The following is a 22,956-nucleotide window of genomic DNA, read 5'->3' on the forward strand; positions in this document are numbered from 1 at the left end:
GATTTGTGTTTAATCCCTATGAATGATATTATAAAAATTTTATTTTTTGGAGAGAGATTTTCATCTTTAATGTTAGAAAGTCCTTTGAAATGCATCCTTTAGATCTGAAAACAGTGTAGGATTCAAGTTCTTCTTTCAAATGCTTCCTTCCGAAAGTGGAGTTTTTTTTTCCTACAAAGTTTGAGAGATTTCATATGTATGTTGCAAAGTTCCTTTGAATCACTTTCTAGAACTGAAAATGGCGTACAATCCCTTGAATTGATCTTGGAGGTTCTGTTTTGCAGGAATCTATGACAATTGCATCTTTTATGTTGGAAATGTCATTGAATTGATTATTCTGGAGTGGAAAATAGTGCAGAATTCAACATTTTCCATCAAGAGAGCTCCTGAATTGATTAGCTCTAGAAAAGGGTAGATTTTACCTTTATGTTCTTACCAGGAATCTAATAGATTCCCATCTCTCTGACAAATATTGCCGAGTTTTTTAAAATCTTGCAATTTTTTGTGAAATATGAAATAAAAAAAATACTATCATGTCATTATCATGAGATTCCAAAATCTCGGCAGTTTTTAATTATTTGTTATTTTATAACGAATTTATTATGATATTAAATGAAATTATTTGAATTTATTTTTTCAAATAATCATTACATACATATAAATAAAATGATATGTTAATTTATCATAAATATTTTAAAATTTTATGTTTTAAGTGAGATTTTCCCAATAAATACACTAATAAACACTTCAAAATCTAAAAATCTCTTGAGAAATTCCTAACCAATAAATAGGTGAGAATGAGATTTGTCACTATGATTTACATATGTGATGTTAAAAATTCTTTTGAATTGTTCCTAATGGTTTAAATGGTGAAGAATTTGTGTTCTTTTAAAAGAGTGCTTGAATTATTAGCTTCAGGATGGAATCTGCAGGAATCAGAGAGATTTTTGGTGATGTTACAAATTTCTTGAAATAACTTCGTTTGGAGCTGAAAATGATGTAGAGTTTGACTCCATTTTCAAGAGCTCTAAGATTGATACATCCAAACTACGGCATCTTTGCCTCACTGAATTTGAGGAACTTTCATCGTAAAATTAGATTATTATTTTTTTAATTGCTTCTTCGGGAAGTGAAAATGGTCTATAATTCAACATTTGCTTCCATCTAGAGTCTCAAATATATCTGAAATTGGTTTGTTGCGGTATCTGTAACTACAACATATTGGAAAGTATTTCTCTGTCTAATTCATTGATTTCTCCCTTGTTGATGGTCTGGAAATAAAGGGCTCTCATGTCCTTTTGGTGAGTAGCATATATTATCATGTTATCTATATGATTTCTTGAAAACTACTTCATTGGGAGCTGAAAATGAGGTAGAATTTGATTTTGGAGGCCCTAGTCCTGAATTTTAGTATCTTACATTTGAGTTTCTTTAAAACTCTTGATTTTTTATTTAAATTTTTTTAATTTTTATTTTTATTTTTATGCCTTCAGCTCTGAGCTGCTTGGTGTTAATTTCTGATCTCTAGAGCTTGAAGTGGTGGGTTTTATCTACGATGTAGGGAATTCTTTGAAACTGCTTGTTTTGGAGCTTAATAAATGACGGGACCATGAATTAATAACCATATAAGTCTTAGAAAGAGGAAAAATCATAGGAATTTTGGGGCTTACTGATGATGTCATGCTGAAGTTAGACAGGCCCACAGATCCAGGTTTTCATGGAAATGGAAAAGGGTGCCTTTTTAAAAAAAAAATAATTTATGGAAAGATTTTTAACAGGATTTGGTTTTATTTTGGAAAAACTACAATGAGATAGAAAGCTTGATTTATTTGGGGTTCTTTCTTTTTGTTTTCAATAGAGGTAGAAGCTGAAGTTGTCAGGGCTTTTGAGGGTTGAGGATAAGTAATAACCAAGGCTAGCATTTAGTTTGGGGATTTGTTGCTTTCAAGGATTTTACATGATTATAGCATTTTTTATTTTTTATTTTTTCCATAGATTGCCTTTTCACTGAATTTTACACGAACTACTATTCTACTTTTATTAAGTCTTTTTTGCTCCCTTTCAATTCTAGATATGATTTCTTGTTGAAGTTCATTCTACATGTCATTTTAGTTGATTCTTTTCACCTAATTTTGTCATTGCTCGAGGAATTTCTATTTTTTCTAAAAGAAATTACTGATGTTTGTCTTCTCGGCACCATGTCCATCTTCTAAAGCTGCCAGTCTTCCTCCTTCACATGGGTATTTACACGGCCTTTTTTGTCAGGCACAATTCCAACTGAGACATAGGCCACCTTCCTTAGGAAATCAGGCAACTCTACCACCTCTCCATGCATGTCAATTGCATCAGAGGATCTGTAGAAAACACTAAAAGAATGGCATTCATTAAGCTAAAGACTGCATGTCAGTTGGCATGTCCTCCTCCAAAGATCCTGCTATTTGCAGTCGACCAATAAATGGCCTGGTATAACACAGTTCAAGTTTAGAGATTAGTAGCCATCACAGAGAACCAACCAGTTATGAACCACCAAGTTTTTCTCGTGAAATTCCAAAGCATGAAAATTGAATTTGGCAGGTTTTTCTTTTTCGTTTTGGTAGCATTTGAGTGTCTCATTACCTGCTTGCCTTTTTTTTTTTCCTTTCTTTCTTTTCATTGTAATTCTCTTTGACTGTTTTAGATCAACAAGGGACATCCCTGTATTCCCACTTCGCCCCCAATCTCTACTGATGCTCGAAACATAATTTGGAGGATTCTCGATCCCAATACAAAAACACGGATAGTATAACTGAAATTAAAGAGAATGAGTGGTTCAAGCAAGGCTACATTCCCGCAAATCCTGATGATGACAAAGAAGACACACAAATTGATGACGAGGCATTCTTGATTCAAGAGGTAGGAATTGATTTGATGGATATATATTTTGGGCAATTTGGAGAGCTCAAAATGATTGTTGTTTTAACAATATGAAGGTAACAGTATTGGATTGTGTTCATAAGATCAATTTCTACATGTTGGGTTGGGCTAATTCTGTTTTGTTTTCTTTGTAATTTTTTCTTGCTTCTCATGAGTTTTTAATAAAAATTTAATGTTAATTTTTTTTTAATAAAAAAAGAAAAAAAGCTTGTTTCGATCCTTGATAAAGTGGAATGGCAGAAAAAGAATCATGTAGCAGACCCCTGTTAGTTGGGATAAGGCTTAGATGATGATGATGTTCTCTAGTACTTCTTTCCAGGCATACCATATTTTCTGAGCTTGTTGAATAACCCTGTACACTCCTAATAAACTGAGTTGATTCACTATTTGCTGCGAAAATTTGCCAGATTTGTTTTTTATAAAGATTGCATGGAATTGAATTAGTGGGATGGGATGAAAATTTGAGAAGACTTAAAACATTAGACTTTCTATAAGATTGAAAATGACCATGAGTACTTGGTAAATTAGATTTACAGATAGTGTGAATTAAGTCTACAACTAAGAATTAAAGCCACATACTGGTTGGACTGATGGCAAACGGAACTTGGGTTCGTTATTGTTATAGCGTTGTCACTAGAAAAAACTAGCCCATTTGGCCTACAGCATAAACCTCTATGGGTTGGCTTAGGCTGGACCTTGCCTGATTTTCAGATCTGAGCAATGAAAGGCCTGACCCTAGTTTTAGAACAATTCTATTAAGGCCTAGTGGACCTCATGCTGCCAGTGTCTGGATTTGAACTAATTTTCAGGCCCAAAAAACAAACAAGCTGGATTTGGACTAACCGTGGCATGTCACTGGAAGACCCATAGTTCAAAAGGTTCCCTTGGAATTTGAACAGTAAAACTGGCCCCTGCAATATGGAATGAGAACCTAGTGACTTTGTAGTGGAAATTTCAAGGGAGCTCCAATAGCCAAGTGACTTGATCTTCTCTTTTATCCCTTATTCCCTGATAAACTTTCATGTCCATCTTTTTTGACATTACAATCTTAATCTTAATTTGGGATGAGTTGTTTGATAGTTTGCTCCCCCACTAAGAAACAATGTTGATGACCTTGTCTTGAATACAACAATGTTACTCATGCACATTTTATTGTTTGATACATTTTTTTTTTTGGTTTTTTTTTATGTTTTATACGTTTTGTCCTACCAACTGTGTGATTCTCAACTGACCCGGTTAATCTATGGTGTCCATATGGACAATGCATTGCAATAGTTGTTAAAGTTTTGGTATGGTATCTTGTTGCTTATATGTTAAAGCTCATTGTCATTTCAAGCTCATTGTCATTTCTCACCAACATGTTATATTTATAAGGCTGAGATAGAAGGCAAAAGTTCTATTCAAACTTTTTTTTTTTTTGAATTTGTGTGCTTGAATTGTGAATTGTTTTTCAATCTACAATTGCTGCTATTTGTTAGTCAATCTATAATGTACCTTTATTGAATTTGTGTGGTTCTTTAATTTTTATTACTTTTATTGGTATTTGGGTGGTTCTTTGTGTTTATGATTTTTATCTGTGTTTGTATGGTTCTGTACTAAGTTGTAAGTAGTGGCTCTTAAAATGAAAAGATGAAGTGTGCATCAGAAAAAGGAAAATATGCAAATAGTAGGGAATCAGGGAAGAATTTCCCACATTGCAGAAGTAGCATAAATCCCCAGCATAAATAATTTACGTTCAATATATGCATGTGTTTTCACCATTTGGATGATCATTGTATTTCTTCATTTCTTTTCAAGTGAACCTTTGTTTTTTTACTCTTTCTGGCAATTCATGACTTCTTGGGCCATGTTAATATCGGGTCAAAGGTGAGTCGAATATATCATATATTTTCTCTTGTTGTTATCGAACACCTGAACTCATATTTGGGGCAACAGAATACACAACGGTAATTGACATTTGGTCTGTGCGCTGTGTCCTAGCTGAATTGCTTCTTAGACAGGTTTGCTGCACGCTGGAAAAATGCTTCAATGCACTTGGTATAGATAATGTCAGAAATAAAGCTCATCATTTTTGTTTTTCTTTTTTCAGCCTTGCAAAATTTGCTAGCCTCTCTTCCCTTGAGAGAGTGGAGTTGACCAACTTGTAGAGATAATCAAGGTAAGTGTTTTTGAAGTCCATGCACTAGAAAAAACTAATACTATTGGATGAGAATGTTGCTATCTTTAGGAAATATTATGTAAGATCCAACCCGAGTTCACATGTGTGCATGTGTGTGTGTGTGTGAGTATGCATCCCGTTCATCTTGGTCTTGCGGTCCTACCGGTTAAATTCCGACGACCCACTACTTTTCGGGTAGTGTTGCGGTCATCCTTAAGTTCAGTCACGTAGATCCGACTCGGATCGACCCGAGACCTATGCCATCTTGTCCGCATCGTCGCCACGGTTCCGATGCCGCGTCCCATGCGTCCATCTAAGTTGTAGATCATAAGTTGTAGGCGCGCATCATTTTGAGCCATTGATCATGATGTGGACCCCACATGTAGGGTGTGCAAGTTTTCCATGGGGCCCACCCTAGTGCACTTTCTCCCATAAAACTACCCTACCTAGCTACTAGCCTACCTAGAGCCTACCAACTAATGATGAGATTTTTTCCAAAAACCCATCATTACCTCCACTAAACAAGAAAACCATCATTTTTTTTCTTCCCAACACCTTACATGGCCATCATGACCTTGCTCTTCCCTAGCTAAGAGAGCAAGGAGTGCTTTGGTATACACCCCTCCCTTCTCTCTCTCTCTCCCTCTCATTCTCTCATTTCCTCTCCCCTTGCAAAAAAAAATGTCCAACGTCCCTCTCATTATTCTAACCCTTTCTTCCTCTTTTCCTCCACCATTTAGCCATCAAGATCCCATCTACAACATTCAATCACCTTCCTCTTAAAGCAATGAACCTAGATCTTGGAGCTTGAAGGCATCTTTAGAGGTGGGTGTTCCTCTAGATGTAAAAATCTGATTTCCATGGCTTAGATATTTTCTTTCTTTCATGAGGGAAGTGTGGAACCCACCAACCAATGGTGGAGATCCTACACAATCCCATCGTTGTGGCCTAATGGCCCACCTTATACATGCATGATCCATGCATGGGGCCTTTTTCTATGGGCCCCATCATGGTAGTTTCCTTTCATATTATATCATGGGATGGCATCTCTACCATATATTTTGATAATAAGTCATGCATGTGCAAGATCCATGTTGTAAATGTAAATCCATGTATGATGTGTGGTAGGATTGTTCTTGGGAGGGCTTAACGGTGGCGGAGCCCTTTCCCTATGGCCAAATTATCCTTCTTTCTCTCCTTTCCTTTATTTTCATTTCTTGATCATGGTGTGTGGCCCACCTTGTGGACCAACAAAATCTAGCCATACAAAAAAAAGGGAGGACGCCCATGGCATTCCACCCTATGACATGTGGCCCCAAAATCCAACTAATTAGGGCACATGCAAAGGTGTATGATGGTAGGATGGTTTGGATATTTATGGGGCCCACTAGGGTGGTCCATTCTAAAATTTCCTAGGATTAAATTCTATTTTAATTATTGTTAATAATTATTTTATTCCAATCTACTGTTGTTGTCCAAAACTGTCTGGATAAATTTTTAGGCCACCATGGGGCCTGATTTCAGGTTATTTGGTGGGAAGAATAATACTATTTAATATATGATTCTTGTAGGTGTATGTCCCACCTACAATCATACCAAATTTCAGCCCAACTGACCCCATTTCGGCATCCAAAAGGGTGGGCCAACATATTGGATTGCTAGGAATTTCTGCTGTGCAGTCCAGCAACATAGTCCCATAAAAGTTAAAATTTAAAAATATTTCCTCTGATGGTGGGCTATCGTTCTGGGTCCCACCTTGCTGTAGGCTTGATGAGGGACCTTGGGTCCAAATTTCAAGAATTTTGGAGGCCCCGAACCCACCCATTTGGATGGACCAAATTCAGGATAGCAACATGTATGTAGCAGATTTTATTCTAACCTTGCTGTCATCTTTGTAATTATGGAATTTATTCGGCCCAACCCATTGGAGCCTTTATGCATGTCTGTGGGGTCCATCTTATGGTGTTCTAGAGGGCCTTGGGGCCATGATTGTGGGCCCAAGTGCTGGACCAGCGGACCATGATGGACGTCCAGCTAGTGGATGCCCACCATGGGCCGGCCACCCTTAGTCAGGCCCACCATGATGTATGTTTTTCCTCCATGCCGTCCTTCCTTTTTGTGGGGCCCATGTATGTGTATGGTCCACCATAGGTGGACTTCCCTTGTGGGGCCCACTTGGGATGTGAAGGGCTCACCTTAGTGTAAAGCTCAGGCCGTCCCACCCTTGGGACGTCCCTGTCTTGGGCTGTTGGGCCTGCATTTCGGCGGCATGGCCCACTTGAAATATGTGTTGTACATCCCCCTCTCATCTGGTGGGAGCCACAGTGACGTGTGTGGGCCATCAGGAAATAAATATACTATAAATTAATTCTATTTACTGGACTCCAACAAGCCCTGAAAGCGGGTGGGCTGGAAATTCAGCAACGGGCCCAATGTTGCTGCCCATAAATGTTTATTTTAGGGCAGCATGGCCCGCTAGATTTGAGGATGATTTAATCAGCTATCTTGCCTTTTTTCCTTCAGTAATTTTGGGTATAATTAGTGCTCATTTGAGGCCCACCTAAGTTGGGATTATTTTTTTTTTGGATCATTGTATGTGGTTGATTGCAGTTCCTTAAGCCTTTTGGACTGGAATCTTTTAGATAGGCCCATTTACCTTTGGGCCTATACTCTTCTACCAATTGTGATGGGTTTGTGGACCATAAAATGCAAGTAGTTGGGCCCTTGGCTACCCACTAAATTGACCCTGTACTTGGGCTAAGATGTGGGGCCCAACTCACTTATATTAATTGTGAAATTGCCCACATGGTTGCACTATTGGGTTGCCCATGAGGCCCACCAGAATATGTGGGTTTATGACCTTTATGATTGGGCCCAAACCTTGCTTGAGGGCCTACCATTTTGCCTATGAGTTGGGCTTTGTGTATAGCCCATTAGGCCATGGATTGCTTGGGCCTTAGACTTTACTTTATATGCATGGTGAGCTACCGTTTGGGACCCAGTTGAGGTTGGATGTCCTCTTTGGTGGCCTTGAGGTAGGCCCATAGGGCCCTTATAGGTGGTTGAAGGCCCACCTTGGACCTTGTTAGGACCGTTTCCTCCATTAAGACCTTATGAGTCTTTTAACTTGTGGGTCACCCCAAAGTATTGGGCCCCACTAGAGGACTTCACTTCTCCTTAAAGTACATATCTATATATGTAGACCTTATCCCTCCTTAGGAAGGAGGAATATATTCTACAGGTAGCGTACTTACATCATTATGACCCATATGCATTATTTGTGTGAATTGATTGCATTGTATGGTGGTCTTTGATGGATGAAGTTTCTCCCCTCGTGCACATTGAGTGCCTGTAGCTAGTGCATGATATGTATGTGTGACTCATGCATTGGCATCGCATTTCATGATGATACTGCCCTTACTTTTCAGGGCCTCGCCTCCACAGGGATATTCGTGGATGGTTGGATGTGTGGACACCAGAAATGATACTTGAGCATACCGGGTGCATAGGATGCCCATGGGTAAAATTTTTAAAACTTTCATGGTACTAAGGATCTGCCCCAACGCCGTTACCAAGTGGAAACTATGAGCGTACGAGGGCCTTATATCGTTAGGCCGCGACTCCCACTGTTGTGTTGTCAATTGGGTAAGGAAGTGGCCTTATCCACCTGTGAGGGAGGGTATTACTAGGCTGAATCTGACCAACTCTTGAAATGAGTCCACTGCTGTCGAGCCTTGTTGGTGATTGGCTATCCACATGTGGGTAGTGAGGTCTCTTACGCTCATTTGACTGTGCGGGTCTGTAGAGAGGCAGTCATTTCACAGTGTAATGGACCCCGGTGATTTCCTTATAATTGGAAACGTACTTGACATGTGGATTGGTTATGAGCATTGGCATTACTTTACATCAACTGTATAAGCCCCTTCATGCATCGCCTTAGTATGGCGTCCAGTACTCATTACATCGTATTCATGATAAGCCTTGGTAAGGCTAGTGATATTGCCATCGAGCATGTTCCTCTTAATATGCCTCCTACTATTCTTCTATGCACCATTGCCATACACTTTCACCACCCTTTAAGCTTCTATAAGCTTATGCACGATTAATGCATGCAGGAGATCCTAGGCAGGCGTCGTAGCGGCGGAGTTTATAGTGTTAAGCCTGGGGACCCCAGTGTTGCAGAGTTTTTTCTCTTTTTTTTATTATTTTATGTATGTCCTTTTGGACCTTATGAAAGCTTGTAAAAGCTCAAATTCTTAGTGGATTTTGTGATGTGTGCCTTGTTATTCTTAGATATATTTGTTGTGATCTTGGGTATGATCGTATTGGAAATGATTATATTGTTATAGAAATCCTCCTTGTATGATCCTAGGATAAGAACCTGCCTCAGGAGCCAAGAATGGGGTATTACGGAGGTTGTTGCGGCTAGAACCGACCATCAGGTTCCTTGTGAATCAGGTTACCGAGTCTGGGGCATGACAGGAGTTGGTATCAGAGCATAGCAAGTAATTCTGGAATAACTCGGGATAACACCACATGTCTGCTAAGAGCATGTGACAAGTAGTGTCCTGAGATCCTTCCTTTCGCTCTGTATTAAGCCTATAATTGTCCTGATTCCTTGCATCATCATTATTTTGTAGATGATACTGCCTAAACATGACACCTATGGTCGTGGTGCCCGTCGGCCAGGCGCCCGAGATACCCGTTCTACTCAAGCACACCCTGCTCCCATTGTTGAGGATCTGATTCCTGAGGTCCCAATCCAGCCTATTCTTCTTGTAGTGCATATTCCTCCGGTTGCTCCAGTTCCCCCACCGATCCCCCCTCCTCAGCCTATTGTTCCGATTGCAGAGGCTCCTGCTCCGTCGGCCACACCCGTACCTCCGCCGGAGGCGAGTGCCACTCCTACTTTTCCGACAGTGCCTATAGGAGCTGAGCATTTCCAGTAGCTGATGCAGCTTGTTGCTACTGCGTTGCAGACTCGTCAGCCTGTAGCCTCTCCAGTTTTTTATCAGGGAAATCTATCGAGCGCTAGCGCTATCATCAGGGAGTTCCGGTAGTATGATCCCCTGAGGTTTAGTGGTGAACCTGACCCTTCTGCAGCCAAGGCATGGCGCACTAAGATTGAGAGGATTTTTGACACTATGTAGTGACCTGCAGATCAGAGAGTTTCCCTTATGACCTATCTTCTTCAGGGTGAGACCCATCATTGGTGGTTATCCATATCCAGGATGGTTGGGCCTTAGCTTGTTTGGACCTGAGAGGAATTTGTGGTCCGTTTTAATGAGAAATTCTTCACCGAGCATGTTCAGATCTAGAGGGCGATCGAGTTTGAGACCCTAATTCAGGGAGATTTGTCAGTATCTCAGTATGAGGCTCGTTTCTTAGCCTTGTCTAAATTTGCTCCCCATCTCATCGGCGATAAGAAGATGAGGGCCTGTTGTTTTGTGACTGGCTTGCTGCATGCCCTTCGTAGCCATGTGGTAGGGCATTGTTTTGAGACGCTCGGCCAGGTCGTTCATTAGGCACTGATTTATGAGGAGGACTGGGCTATGGCCCAGAGATCAAGAAAGCAGAGTTCCAGTGGAAACCGGAAGAGGAGAGCACCAGTCGGCAACTCCGTACAGCACCGTCGCAAAGACAGAGGGGCAAAGCAGAGTTTCGTCAGCCCACGGCTCAGACAGTAGCTTCTTCTTCATCATCAACACCGCTAGCCACTTTATCTTTTGGCCCATTTTTCGGTGTTTGCTTCGATTGTGGATAGGCCGGCCATTGGAGGCTTGGTTGCCCTCTCCCCATACAGTAACAGAGGCAACCGCAGTTGCTTCCTCCTCATCCTCCTTAGCAGTAGCAGCGAGCACAGCTTCTAGCCGCCGCTGCTAGGGCTCCTCCTCAGCAGTAGAGGCAGCCAGGTAGACCTCCCCAGTAGAGACAGTAACAAAAGAGACAACACCAGCAGCACCAGTAGAGGGGATATATATATGTTGAGTCCCTGGGTCGAGTGTGTATTGCAGCCCTACAGAAATAGACTCGGGACCCACAGTCCTTCGATTTTCTCCCCTTACCAGCTTAGGCCCACTTTTATTCTGTGCAGCGGGCGCCAGGCTAGGACCCGCAGTCATCGACCGGTGGAGTTGTCGAGGGTATTCTTCTTGTTTCTACTTACATTGCTCATGTTTTATTTAATTCTGGTGCCTCCCATTCTTTTGTAATCGAGCAATTTTGTCGATTGACCGGTATTCCGTCGGAGTCCGTATCTGAGGCTTTGGCCATTTTGACTCCCATGGGGAAGTCTGTTGTGTTGACCCATCGCTGTCCTTCTTGCCCGATGTTAGTAGGTGATATGTTCCTTCCTTCCAATCTGTTTGTAATGCCAATGACAGGCTTTGATGTTATTCTGGGTATGGTCTGGCTTGCGGAGTATTGTGTCATTTTAGACTGTGCCGTGAGGATAGTTACTTTTCACATTCCAGGCTTGCCAGTATTCCAGTTTGTTGGCAAGCCCAGAGGAGAGCCGTTATCTAGTTTCTTGGCTTCTGTCATCAAGGATTCTGTGGCAGGGTGTATTGAGTATCTGTCAATTGTTTGGGAGTACCCGGATGTGTTTCAGAAGATCCCAGGTTTACCGCCGCGTCGGCAGGTGGAGTTTCGGATTGATCTAGTACTCGGTATCGCGCCTATCTCGAAGGCCCCCTACTGGATGGCACCGTTGGAGTTGAGGGAACTACAGGAGTAGTTGGGTGAGCTCTGAGAGTTAGGTTTCATTCATCCCAACAGTTCACCTTGGGGAGCCCCGGTATTGTTTGTGAAGAAGAAGGATGGCTCGTTGCGACTCTGTGTGGACTATCATGAGCTCAATAGAGTCACTATCAAGAATCGATACCCATTTCCCCATATTGATGATCTGTTCGATCAGTTGCAGGGTGCACAGTATTTTTCTAAGATAGACTTGCGTTCCAGTTACCATCAGATTCGGGTCCAAGAGGAGGACATTTCGAAGACGGCTTTCCGGACATGCTATGGTCACTTTGAGTTTTTGGTCATGTCGTTCGGACTGACCAATGCACCTACCGTATTCATACAGCTGATGAACGAGGTCTTCTGGCCGTTCCTCAATCAGTTCGTGGTGGTATTCATTGATGATATTCTTGTATATTTAAGGACCTAGGACGACCATGTTGAGCACTTGTAAATTGTGTTGGAGACCCTCCGTGCCCACCAGCTGTATACGAAGCTAGAGAAGTATGAATTTTGGTAGGAGGAGGTGAAGTTCCTCGGTCATGTGGTGACGAGGGAGGGTGTCGCTATGGACCCCTTGAAGGTTAATGCAGTGCAATAGTGGGGCCAGCCCACGAACGCATCTGAGATTCATAGCTTCCTTGGTCTAGCCAGATATTATCGACTGCTTATCGAGGGTTTCTCCCATATTGTAACATTGCTGACCTGGTTGACGCAGAAGGGCGTCGAGTTCATTTGGAGTGACGCTTGCGAGGAGGCATTTACGAAGTTGAAGGACTGCCTCACATCCACTTCTGTTCTCACTCTTCCAGATGGGAGCGAGGGTTTTGTTGTTTTCACTGATGCCTCTAGAGTTGGCTTGGGTGCGGTACTGATGCAGCACGGGAAGCCAGTGGTGTATGCCTCGCACCAGCTCAAGGTCCATGAGCTGAACTACCCCACCCACGATTTGGAGCTTACAGCGGTCGTCTTTGTACTGAAGGTGTAAAGGCATTATTTATATGGGGCCAGGTTCGAGTTCTTCTCGGATCATAAGAGCTTGAAGTACCTATTTTCATAGTCCAAGTTGAACCTGCATCAGAGGCGATGGATGGAGCTGTTAAGGACTATCATTTTGATCTTTAGTACCACCCGAGTAAGGCAAATGTGGTGGCGGACACGCTCAGCCATCAGCCACGAGGCCTGGTAGCTCAGATGATGGTGCGAGAGTGGCAGATGCTCGAGGATGTTTCAGAGTATGACTTTGAGTTTAGTCTAAAGTCTTCCATTATTCAGCTTTCGAGCTTGTCAATTCAACCCTCTTTGGTGTCTAGGGTGATCAAGCCTCAACAGACAGACAAGTCACTTCAGGAGTAACGAGCAGAGGACGCATCCGTGGAGCAGTCAGACTGGAAAATTTATTCTGATGGTGGATTACACTTCAGAGGCCTATTATGTGTCCCGAACATGCCAGAGTTACGTGGTGATTTGATGACCAAGGCACACCGATCGAGACTTACTATTCACCTGGGCTCCACGAAGATGTATTATGATATGAGGAGGTAGTATTTTTGACAGGGGATGAAGCGCCAGATTGATAGTTTTGTGGCCAAGTGTGACACATGCCACCGTGTGAAGGCCGATCACCTGAGACCCCCTGGTCCCTTGCAGCCATTGAGCATTCCAGAGTGGAAGTGGGAGCACGTATCGATGGACTTCATCACAGGTTTGCTGAGGACTTAGTGCAGTCACGATATCATCTGGGTTATTGTCAATCGTCTGACGAAGTCAGCTCATTTCATTCCAGTGCTTGTTTCCTTGTCTATGGACCGGCTTGCAAAGGTGTTCATTAAGGAGATAGTAAGACAGCACGACATCCCAGTTTCGATCATTTCAGACCGAGACTCCAGATTTACATCTCAGTTTTAGAGGAGTTTCCAGCAGGTGCTGGGGGTCACTTTGCATCTCAGCACCTCTTATCATCCGCAGACGGAGGCAGACCGAAAGAGTTAACCAGATCCTCGAGGATATGCTCAGAGCTTGTGTGATCGACTTTATGAGCAGTTGGGACGAGCATATGCACCTCGCCGAGTTCGCGTACAACAACAGCTATCAGGCGACTATTGGCATGACTCCTTTTGAGGCACTTTATGGCAAACCATATAGATCTCCTAGTTGTTGGGCCGAAGTAGGAGAGTGTCGTCTCTTAGGTCCCGAGCTTGTGCAGCAGACGTCAGAGGCTATTGATATTATCAGGCAGAGGATGCGTACAGCTCAGAGCCGGCAGAAGAGTTTTGGTGATCGTTGGTGTTGACCCATCGAGTTCGTAGTCAGGGACATAGTATATCTTGAGGTCTCACCTATGAAAGGTGTGGTTCGCTTTGGCGTGAAGAGCAAGCTCGCCCTAAGATTTATTGGACCTTTTGAGATTACCGAGTGCATGGGCATTGTGGCCTATAAGCTTGCCTTACCTCTTGAGTTGTCCACGATCCATGACGTATTCCATATTTCTATGTTGTAGAAGTGTGGGTCAGACACTATTCCTGTGATTTGTTGGCATCCACTCAAGGTCCGTGAGGATGCTTCCTACGTTGAGCAGTCAATTCGTATTTTTGATCGGAAGAAGTAGGTCCTCAGGATCAAGGTCATTCCCTTGGTGAAGGTGCAATGGGGTCATCATTTGGAGGCCAAGGCATCTTGGGAACGAGAGGCCGAGATCAGAGAGCGTTATTCACATTTGTTCGATGATTTATTACTTGTATTGCTTATATTGCCTTCTCTTGTGATTGATGATATATATATATATGATGTTTATGCATTTTTGTTGTTCCATTTTTATCAATTTCGAGGACAAAATTTCTTTGTTGGAGGTGAGGATTGTGAGATCTAACTCGAGTTCACATGTGTGCATGTGAGTGTGTGAGTATGCATCTCATTCATTTTGGTCTCGCGGCCCTACCAGTTAAATTCCGGTGACCCGCAACCTTCGGGTAGTGTTTGCGGTCATTCTTGAGTCCGGTCACGTAGACCTGACTCGGATCGACCCGAGACCTATGCCTTCTTGTCCATGTCGTTGTCGCGGTTCCAATGCTATGTCCTGTGCATCCATTCGAGTTGTAGATCATAAGTTGTAGGCACTCATCATTTTGAGCCATTGATCATGATTATGGACCACACTTGTAGGGTGTGCAAGTTTCTCCATGGGGCCCACCCTAGTGCACTTTCTTCCATAAAGCTACCCTACCTAGCTACTAGCTTACCTAAAGCCTACCAACTAATGATGAGATTTCTTCCAAAAACCCATCATTACCTCCTCTAAACAAGAAAACCATCATTTTTTTTCTTCCCAACACCTTACATGACCATTATGACCTTGCTCTTCCCTAGCCAAGAGAGGAATGAGTGCTTTGGTATACACCCCTCCCTTCTCTCTCTCTCTCTCTCTCCCTCTCATTCTCTCATTTTCTCTCCCCTTGCAAAAAAAGTCCAACCTCCCTCTCCCTATTCCAGCCCTTTCTTCCTCCTTTCCTCCACCATCTAGCCATCAAGACCCCATCTACAACCTTCAACCACCTTCCTCTTGAAGCAATGAACCTAAATCTTAGAATTTGAAGGCATCTTTAGAGGTGGGTGCTCCTCTAGATGTAAAAATATGATTTCCATGGCTTAGATAATTTCTTTCTTTCATGAGGGAAGTGTGAGACCCACCAATTAATGGTGGAGATCCCATACAATCCCATGGTTGTGGCCTAATGGTCCACCTTATGCATGCATGATCCATGCATGTGGCCTTTCTCTATGGGCCCCATCATGGTAGATTCCTTTCATATCATATCATGTTTGGGTCATCTAGACCTTATAATCATGGTGGAGATGGCTTCTCCACCATACATTTTGATCATAAGCCATGCATGTGCAAGATCCATGTTGTAAATGTAAATCCATGTATGATGTGTGGTGTGATTGTTCTTGGGAGGGCTCAATAGTGGCGGAGCCCTTTCCCTACGGCCGGATTATCCTTCTTTCTCTCCTTTCCTTTATTTTCATTTCCTGATCATGGTGTCTGGCCCACCTTGTGAACCAACAAAATCTAACCACCCAAAAAAAAAGGGAGGACACCCATGACATTCCACCCTATGACATGTGGCCCCAAAATCCAACTAATTAGGGCACATGGAAAGGTGTTTATGATGGTAGGTTGGTTTGGATATTTGTGGGGCCCACTAGGGTGGTCATTCTAAAATTTTCTAGGATTAAATCCCATTTTAATTACTATTAATAATTATTTTATTCCAATCTATTGTTGATGTCCAGAACTGTCTGGACAGATTTTTGGGCCACCTTGGGGCTTAATTTCTGGTTATTTGGTGGGAAGAATGATATTTTTTAATATATTATTCTTGTAGTTGTATGTCCCACCTACAATCATACCAAATTTCAGCCCCAACTGACCCCATTTGGGTATCCAAAAGGGTGGGCCAACATATTAGACTGCTAGGAATTTCTACTGTGCAGTGCAGCAGCATAGTCCCATAAAAATTAAATTTTAAAAATACTTCCTTTGATGGTGGGCCATCTTTCTGGGTCCCACCTTATGTTAAGCTTGATGAGGGACCTTAGGTCCAAATTTCAGGAATTTTGGAGGCCCCGAACCTACCCATTTGGATGGCCCAAATTCTGGACAGCAACATGTATGTAGCAGATTTTTATTCTAACCTTGTTGTCTTCTCTGCAATTATGGAATTTATTGGGCTCAGCCCATTAGAGCCCTTATGCATGTCTGTGGGGCCCATCTTATGATGTTCCAGAGGGCCTTGGGGCTATGATTGTGGGCCCAAGTGGCTAGACCAGCGGACCATGATGGATGTCCAGCTAGTGGACGCCCACCATGGGCCGACCGCCCTTGGTCAGGCCCACCATGATGTATGTTTTTCCTCCATGTCGTCCTTCCTTTTTGTGGGGCCCATGTATGTGTATGGTCCACCCTAGGTGGACATCCCATGTGGGGCCCACTTGAGATGTGAAGGGCCCACCTTAGTGTAAAGGCCAGGCCGTTCATAGCCTTGGGTCGTCCCACCCTTGGGACGTCCCTGTCTTGGGTTGTTGGGCCTGCATTCCGACGGCATGGCCCACTTGAAATATGTGTTGTACATCCCCCTCTCATATGGTGGGAGCCACAGTGATGTGTGTAGGCCATCAGGAAATAAATATATTATAAATTAATTCTATTTGCTGGACTCCAACAAGCCCAGAAAGCAAGTGGGCTGGAAATTCAGCAATGGGCCCAATGTTACTACCCATAAATGTTTGTTTTAGGGCAGCATGGCCCACCAGATTTGAAGATGATTTAATCAGTTATCTTGCCTTTTTTCCTTCAGTATTTTTGGGTATAATTAGTGCTCATCTATGGCCCACCCAAGTTGGGTTTTTATTGGATCATTATATGTGGTTAATTGCTAGTTCTTTAGACCTTTTGGACTGGAATCTTCTAGATTAGTCCATTGACCTTTGGGCCTATACTCTTCTACCTATTGTGATGAGTTTGAGGGCCATAAAATGCAAGTAGTTAGGCCCTTGGCTGCCTACCAAATCGACCGTGTACTTGGGCTGAGATGTGGGGCCCAACTCACTTGTATTAAGTGTGAAATTGCCCACATGGCTGAACTACTAGGTTGCCCATGAGGCCCACCACAATATGTGGGTTTATGACCTTTATGGTTGGGCCCAAACCTTGCTTGAGAGCCCACCATATTTCCTATGAGTTGGGCTTTGTGTATAGCCCATTAGGCCATGGATTGCTTGGGTCTTGGACCTTACTTTTAATGTATAGCGGGCTACCTTTTGGGACCCAGTTGAGGTTGGATGTCCTCCTTGGTGGCCCTAAGGTAGGCACATAGGGCCCTTATAGGTGGTTGAAGGCCCACCTTGGACGTTGTTAGGACCGTTTCCTCCATTAAGACCTTATGACTCTTTTAGCTTGTGGGTCACCCCAAGGTATTGGGCCCCACTAGAGGACTTCACTTCTCCTTAGAGTACCTATATATGTATTTATACCTTATCCCTCCTTGGGAAGGAGGAATATATTCTACAGGTAGCGCACTTACATCATTATGACCCATATGCATCATCTGTGTGAATTGATTGCATTGTATGGTGGCCATTGAGGGATGGAGTTTCTCCTCTCGTGCACATTGAGTGCCTGTAGCTAGTGCATGATATGTATGTGTGACTCATGCATAGGTATCGCATTTCATGATGATACCGATTGTACTTTTCAGGGCCTCGCCTCCACAGGGATATTCGTGGATGGTTGGATGTGTGGACACCAGAAATGATACTTGAGCATACCGGGTGCATAGGATTCTCATGGGTGAAATTTTTAAAACTTCCATGGTACCAAGGATTTACCCCAACGCCATGACCGAGTGGAAACTATGAGCACACGAGGGCCTTATACCGTTAGGCCACGACTCCCACTATCGTGTAGTCAGTTAGGTAGGGATGTGGCCTTATCCACTTGTGAGGGAGGGCATTACTAGGCTGAGTCTGACCAGCTCATGAAATGAGTCCGCTGCCATTGAGACTTGTTGGTGATTGTCTATCCACAGGCGGGTAGTGAGGTCTCTTATGCTCGTTTGACTATGCGGGTTTGTAGAGCGGCAATCATTCCGCAGTGTAACGGACCCCGATGATTTCCTTATAATTGGAAACATACTTGACATGTGGATTGGTTATGAGCACTGGCATTACTTTACATCGCATTCGCATCGGCTGTATAAGCCCCTTCATGCATTGCCTTTGTATGACGTCCAGTACTCATTGCATCGTATTCATGATAAGCCTTGGTAAAACTAATGATATTGTCATCAAGCATGTTCTTCTTCCTGTACCGCCTACTATTCTTTTGTGCACCATTGTCACACACTTTCACCACCCTCTAAGCTTTTATAAGCTTATGCATGATTGGTGCGAGCAGAAGATCCTAGGAAGGCGTCGTAACGACAGAGTTTGTAGTAGAGTTGAACTTGAGGACCCCAGTGTTGCAGACTTTTCTCTCCTTTTTCTATTATTTTATGTATGTCCTTTTGGACCTTATGAAAGCTTGTAAAAGTTTAAATTCTTAATGGATTTTGTGATGAGTGCCTTGTTATTCTCAGATATACTTGCTGTGATCTTGGGTATGCTCGTATTGGAAATGATTATATTGTTATGGAAATCCTCCTTATAGGATCTCAGGATTGGAATCTACCTCAGGAGCCGAGAATGGGGTACTACGGAGGCTGTTGTGGCTAGAACCAGCCATCGAGTTCCTTGTGAATCTGGTTACCGAGTATGGGCCGTGACATATTACAAGTTCATTTTGCTTATGTCTACAAGTTCTGACTACACCTACTTAAGAAGAAATCAAATGTATGAATCCAAACTACACAAAATTTAAATTCCCAAATATCAAGGCTTATCCATGGAACAAGGTCAGCTCCCTGAACTCTATGTTGACCTTTCAGCATTTTCACTAGTTTCATAGTAAATAAGTTTCTGTTCTTTTCTTTTAATGTTCTAGATATTCCACAAGCGCATGCCTCTAGAAGTAGATCTTGTCTCAAGACTTCTTCAGTACTCCCCAAATCTTCGGTGTAGTGCAGTGAATATTTTTTTAATATTACCTTTTTTATTTTGATTTTATCTTTAGTGCTCATACTGATTTCTTCCATTTGAACTTGTCAATCCCATAATTTTGTTTATCGTCAATGGATATTTGTTATTACTGTTGTTTTATTTGTCATACAATAATCTAATTATATTTTATTTCTTTTCCTTAATTGTAATTAAAGGCCCTTATCCATCCATTTTTTGACGAGCTCTGTGATCCTAGCTTAGGGTGTTTTTAGAGTTACTAGATTTGCATTTAGTGCAGTAGTGACCATTGGGAGAACTTACCAATGCTCAATTTAGTGGCTTGGGAAGGCTTTTAACATAGAGCAAGAGGTAGTTTTGATGTTTTTCAGGTTCTAGAATTTTTGTTTGTCATCTAGCTTATGGACCAGTTTGGGTATACCTGAATTGCAGGCAAAGACACCTTGCATCCACTACCAGATCGAGAATGTGATGGTAATGTGATGCACTATATAGATATGCACTTGGTTGGGCCTTGTTCAATTCAATTCTCATTCTGGGGTACATCCAAACAGGACCCAAATTTAGTCCCTTAGAATACTTGCATTGATTACCTATTCCAGCTTTGATGAGTTGTTGGAGTTTAGTTAACTGGGAGATAATAGAACAATAGACATGCTTGTTGGAGACATCTATGGTGGTATGGACTATTCCAAGGTATATCCTGTTATTTTCTTTTCTATCTCGACCTTTTCTCTAAGTGGAGGCTAGTGACAGTATGGGAGTTAAGATGTTAATATTGTGAAATTACAGGATAAGAGCCTCAAGAAACATACCATTTCCTAGGGCACGGGAATTCATGCATGTGGAGCCCTTAGTTTAATCCAGAATGTTAATTTGATGGATCTTGTTGTGGATGGGGGATGCCTCAAAAATCTTTGAGGTTGGAGGATCTTCATCCATTCTTTCAACGGTTACACTTAACTATTTATTTGTAGGCCTTTAATCAAAAGTTAGGATCTTGCAGCCTGGGAGATTTGAGGCCTCTTAAGCTCCACGGTGTATCAAAGCCATATAGAGCCTTGTATGTTTATGAAAAGCTGATAATCACATTCATGGCTCTCTTGGGGCATCTTGAAGGGAAATGGGTTGTATCCTACAATCTCTCAAAAAAACATTCACAAATTCGGATCTACTTAGAAATGAAGTGCGGATCGTACATCCTTGGGTTGAACTCTTTTTGCAGCTTTGGATCGGTTTTGACAATATGATGGCATTTCCAAGGTAACAAACTTGTTATTAAAACCAGTCTTATACTATAATGAGATTGGCTTTTCCATTATTTGTAATAAAAAAGCATATTATTTTGAGAAACTAGCATCTACTGTGTCATTCTTTCTCTGCAGATTCGTGTCAATATCATTATTCTCTGTTTCGAAGCCCTGCTAAGTGCTAATCGTACTCCAACTTGTGCGAATGTGGCATGCATGTGCCATACCCTAACTGTTCACCAAGTGGCAGGTGCTCTCCACAGTGTCTGTTGTGGAAGAAAATAAGGCCAGTCTTGTCTTCAATTGGGAGACACATTTACATCGAATCGTGGCAGGTGCTTTTTAACCATCCACTTTTTACATACACGTCGTGCATGTGATAACCTGACAGGCCTATTTTGGTCATTACACATATACTGCAGGGCCCACCTGATGAATGGGCCAGATCTTACACATGGGTCACATGTGTGGGAGAGTATGAACATAACCATCACATTCTCTGTTGTTTATTTGTTCTATATGCGGATCTTTTAGTGGCCCCTTAAGCTGAAGTAAATTGAACTTGTGAAGTAATGTTGCAGGGTGAATTACACTTCTTGCTAAAGGATGAAGTGGTTCATTATCTGAGGTATGCTCGAAAATGATTTTCATGATTAATGCAAGCATGGCTGTAGCTTTTACAACTCACTAATCGAGCGGGACTTTCTTTCTTATGATGTTTACAGAAAATAATCAAAGACCACAAACTGTGAGAGAAGGGGCATGCACAACATCAAACATATCCTTTGGGTATCAAAGAGGTAACTGATAACTGCTACTCTTTTTTTTCATTTATATCACCAAACGATGCAAATCCTTTCTAAGATCTTGTTTTCCTATGCTCTTTTAAAGTTGCTTCAATGCCAAGGAATAGGTTCTAATGCATATGTGATTAATGTCTTGAATCTCCTGATAAATCTATTCAAGTGGCCTATGTCTGTTGATGTAATTGGTCCTGCCATGTACAAGATTCCCTGTTGATAAATCCATACATCTATGATTAACTTTTCTGCCTTTTCTTTTTCTTTTTTCATTTCTTAACTAAATAAGCAATGACAATCTCAACTAATGGAGCCACAAATAAATCAACATATAGCATTTTGATGATCGATTATCCTCATTATTGATAATTCCTGGAGTCTTTGCTTGAATTTTTTTTGCAAAATTTGTGAATTTGGGCCAATGTAAGATTATATAAGCATGAAACGAAATCTTGCTTAGTGTTGACTATGCCTTATTCAACGATAACCTTATTGAGTTGTGAATAAGAGAGCCAATGCAGATGCTCTTGCAAGCTTCTTTTTTTCACACCAGTAGAATAACCTTGAACGTGAACAGATCTCTCTCTAGTCTCCATTGGCATCTGCTAAACAAATTCACACTAGATATATTCTTCAATGTATTGCATTTTCGTCACTTGTCTTTTGATAGTATAGTTATTTATTTTTGGAAGTGCATTGCTCTCATAAACATGATCTGAATTTCAATTAGATTTGTCTGTTTTGGGCGATTTCACATACAATGTTGTCCAATAATGAATTGCCCAATATATGAATAGATAGCTGATGTCTGTAAAATGGAGAGAAACTTTAGTGTTCTCGTGCCAAAATGTGTTTTCCTTGTTATGCCTCCATCTTTACCTTGAAACTAATGTTTTATGGAAATATAAATTTTATATGTTTGGAATTTGGATGATATATTTGATTTTGATTTATTCCTTTTCTTGTGTAGACATACCTTCTCAAATAAGTTGGTTGGTTTTGGGCTTTGGAGAAATGGGTATATCTAGTTTTGGATGTGTACGCTAGTTAGGCAAATAATTTTCATTTTTTTTTTTCAATTAATGAGAAATGCCGACTGCTTTTGGCTATCAAAAATGCTAACGGTTTTGGCCGTCATCCTTAGCCATTGGAAATGCTGACGGTTTAAATCCGTCGGTGAGCAACGCCCATGCCCCCTTTTTCGATGGATAGTCCGATGGCTTTTAGCCATCAAGGAAAGTCATTGCCAATGGTTTTTAGCCGTTTGCATTGCCCTATTTTTTACTAGTGTATCTAATTGGAAGATATACAATTAAGATTAATCTGAACTTTCCTTGACTAATTCTCAATGGAAAAGAATTGTGATAATTGGAAGAGATTCTATCACGAAACCATGCCTATGAGACATTGGCTAACAATAGGATTTACCAATCCCACAATTTCAAAGTCAGGAAAAGAAGATACTCGAAGCAATTACAGATCT

At 41.8% G+C, this 22,956-nt stretch overlaps 1 long non-coding RNA gene across 3 annotated transcripts; it reads left to right on the top strand.

Moving 5' to 3' along the window:
- Positions 1–1,566: 1,566 nt before the first annotated feature.
- Positions 1,567–22,210, top strand: LOC131237293 (uncharacterized). Of its 3 annotated transcripts, XR_009167162.1 has the most exons (5): positions 1,567–1,711; positions 2,266–2,463; positions 2,678–2,892; positions 20,216–21,301; positions 21,399–22,210. It is a non-coding gene; the product is annotated as an uncharacterized LOC131237293 (long non-coding RNA). The 3 variants fall into 3 exon arrangements; XR_009167161.1 differs by having other exon boundaries at positions 2,266–2,892; XR_009167160.1 differs by lacking the exons at positions 1,567–1,711; positions 2,266–2,463; positions 2,678–2,892 and adding an exon at positions 19,659–20,119.
- The last annotated feature ends 746 nt before the right edge of the window (positions 22,211–22,956 follow it).

The sequence above is a fragment of the Magnolia sinica genome, chromosome 2, assembly GCF_029962835.1.
Source record: "Magnolia sinica isolate HGM2019 chromosome 2, MsV1, whole genome shotgun sequence".
In the NCBI taxonomy this organism is placed as follows: Eukaryota; Viridiplantae; Streptophyta; class Magnoliopsida; order Magnoliales; family Magnoliaceae; genus Magnolia; species Magnolia sinica.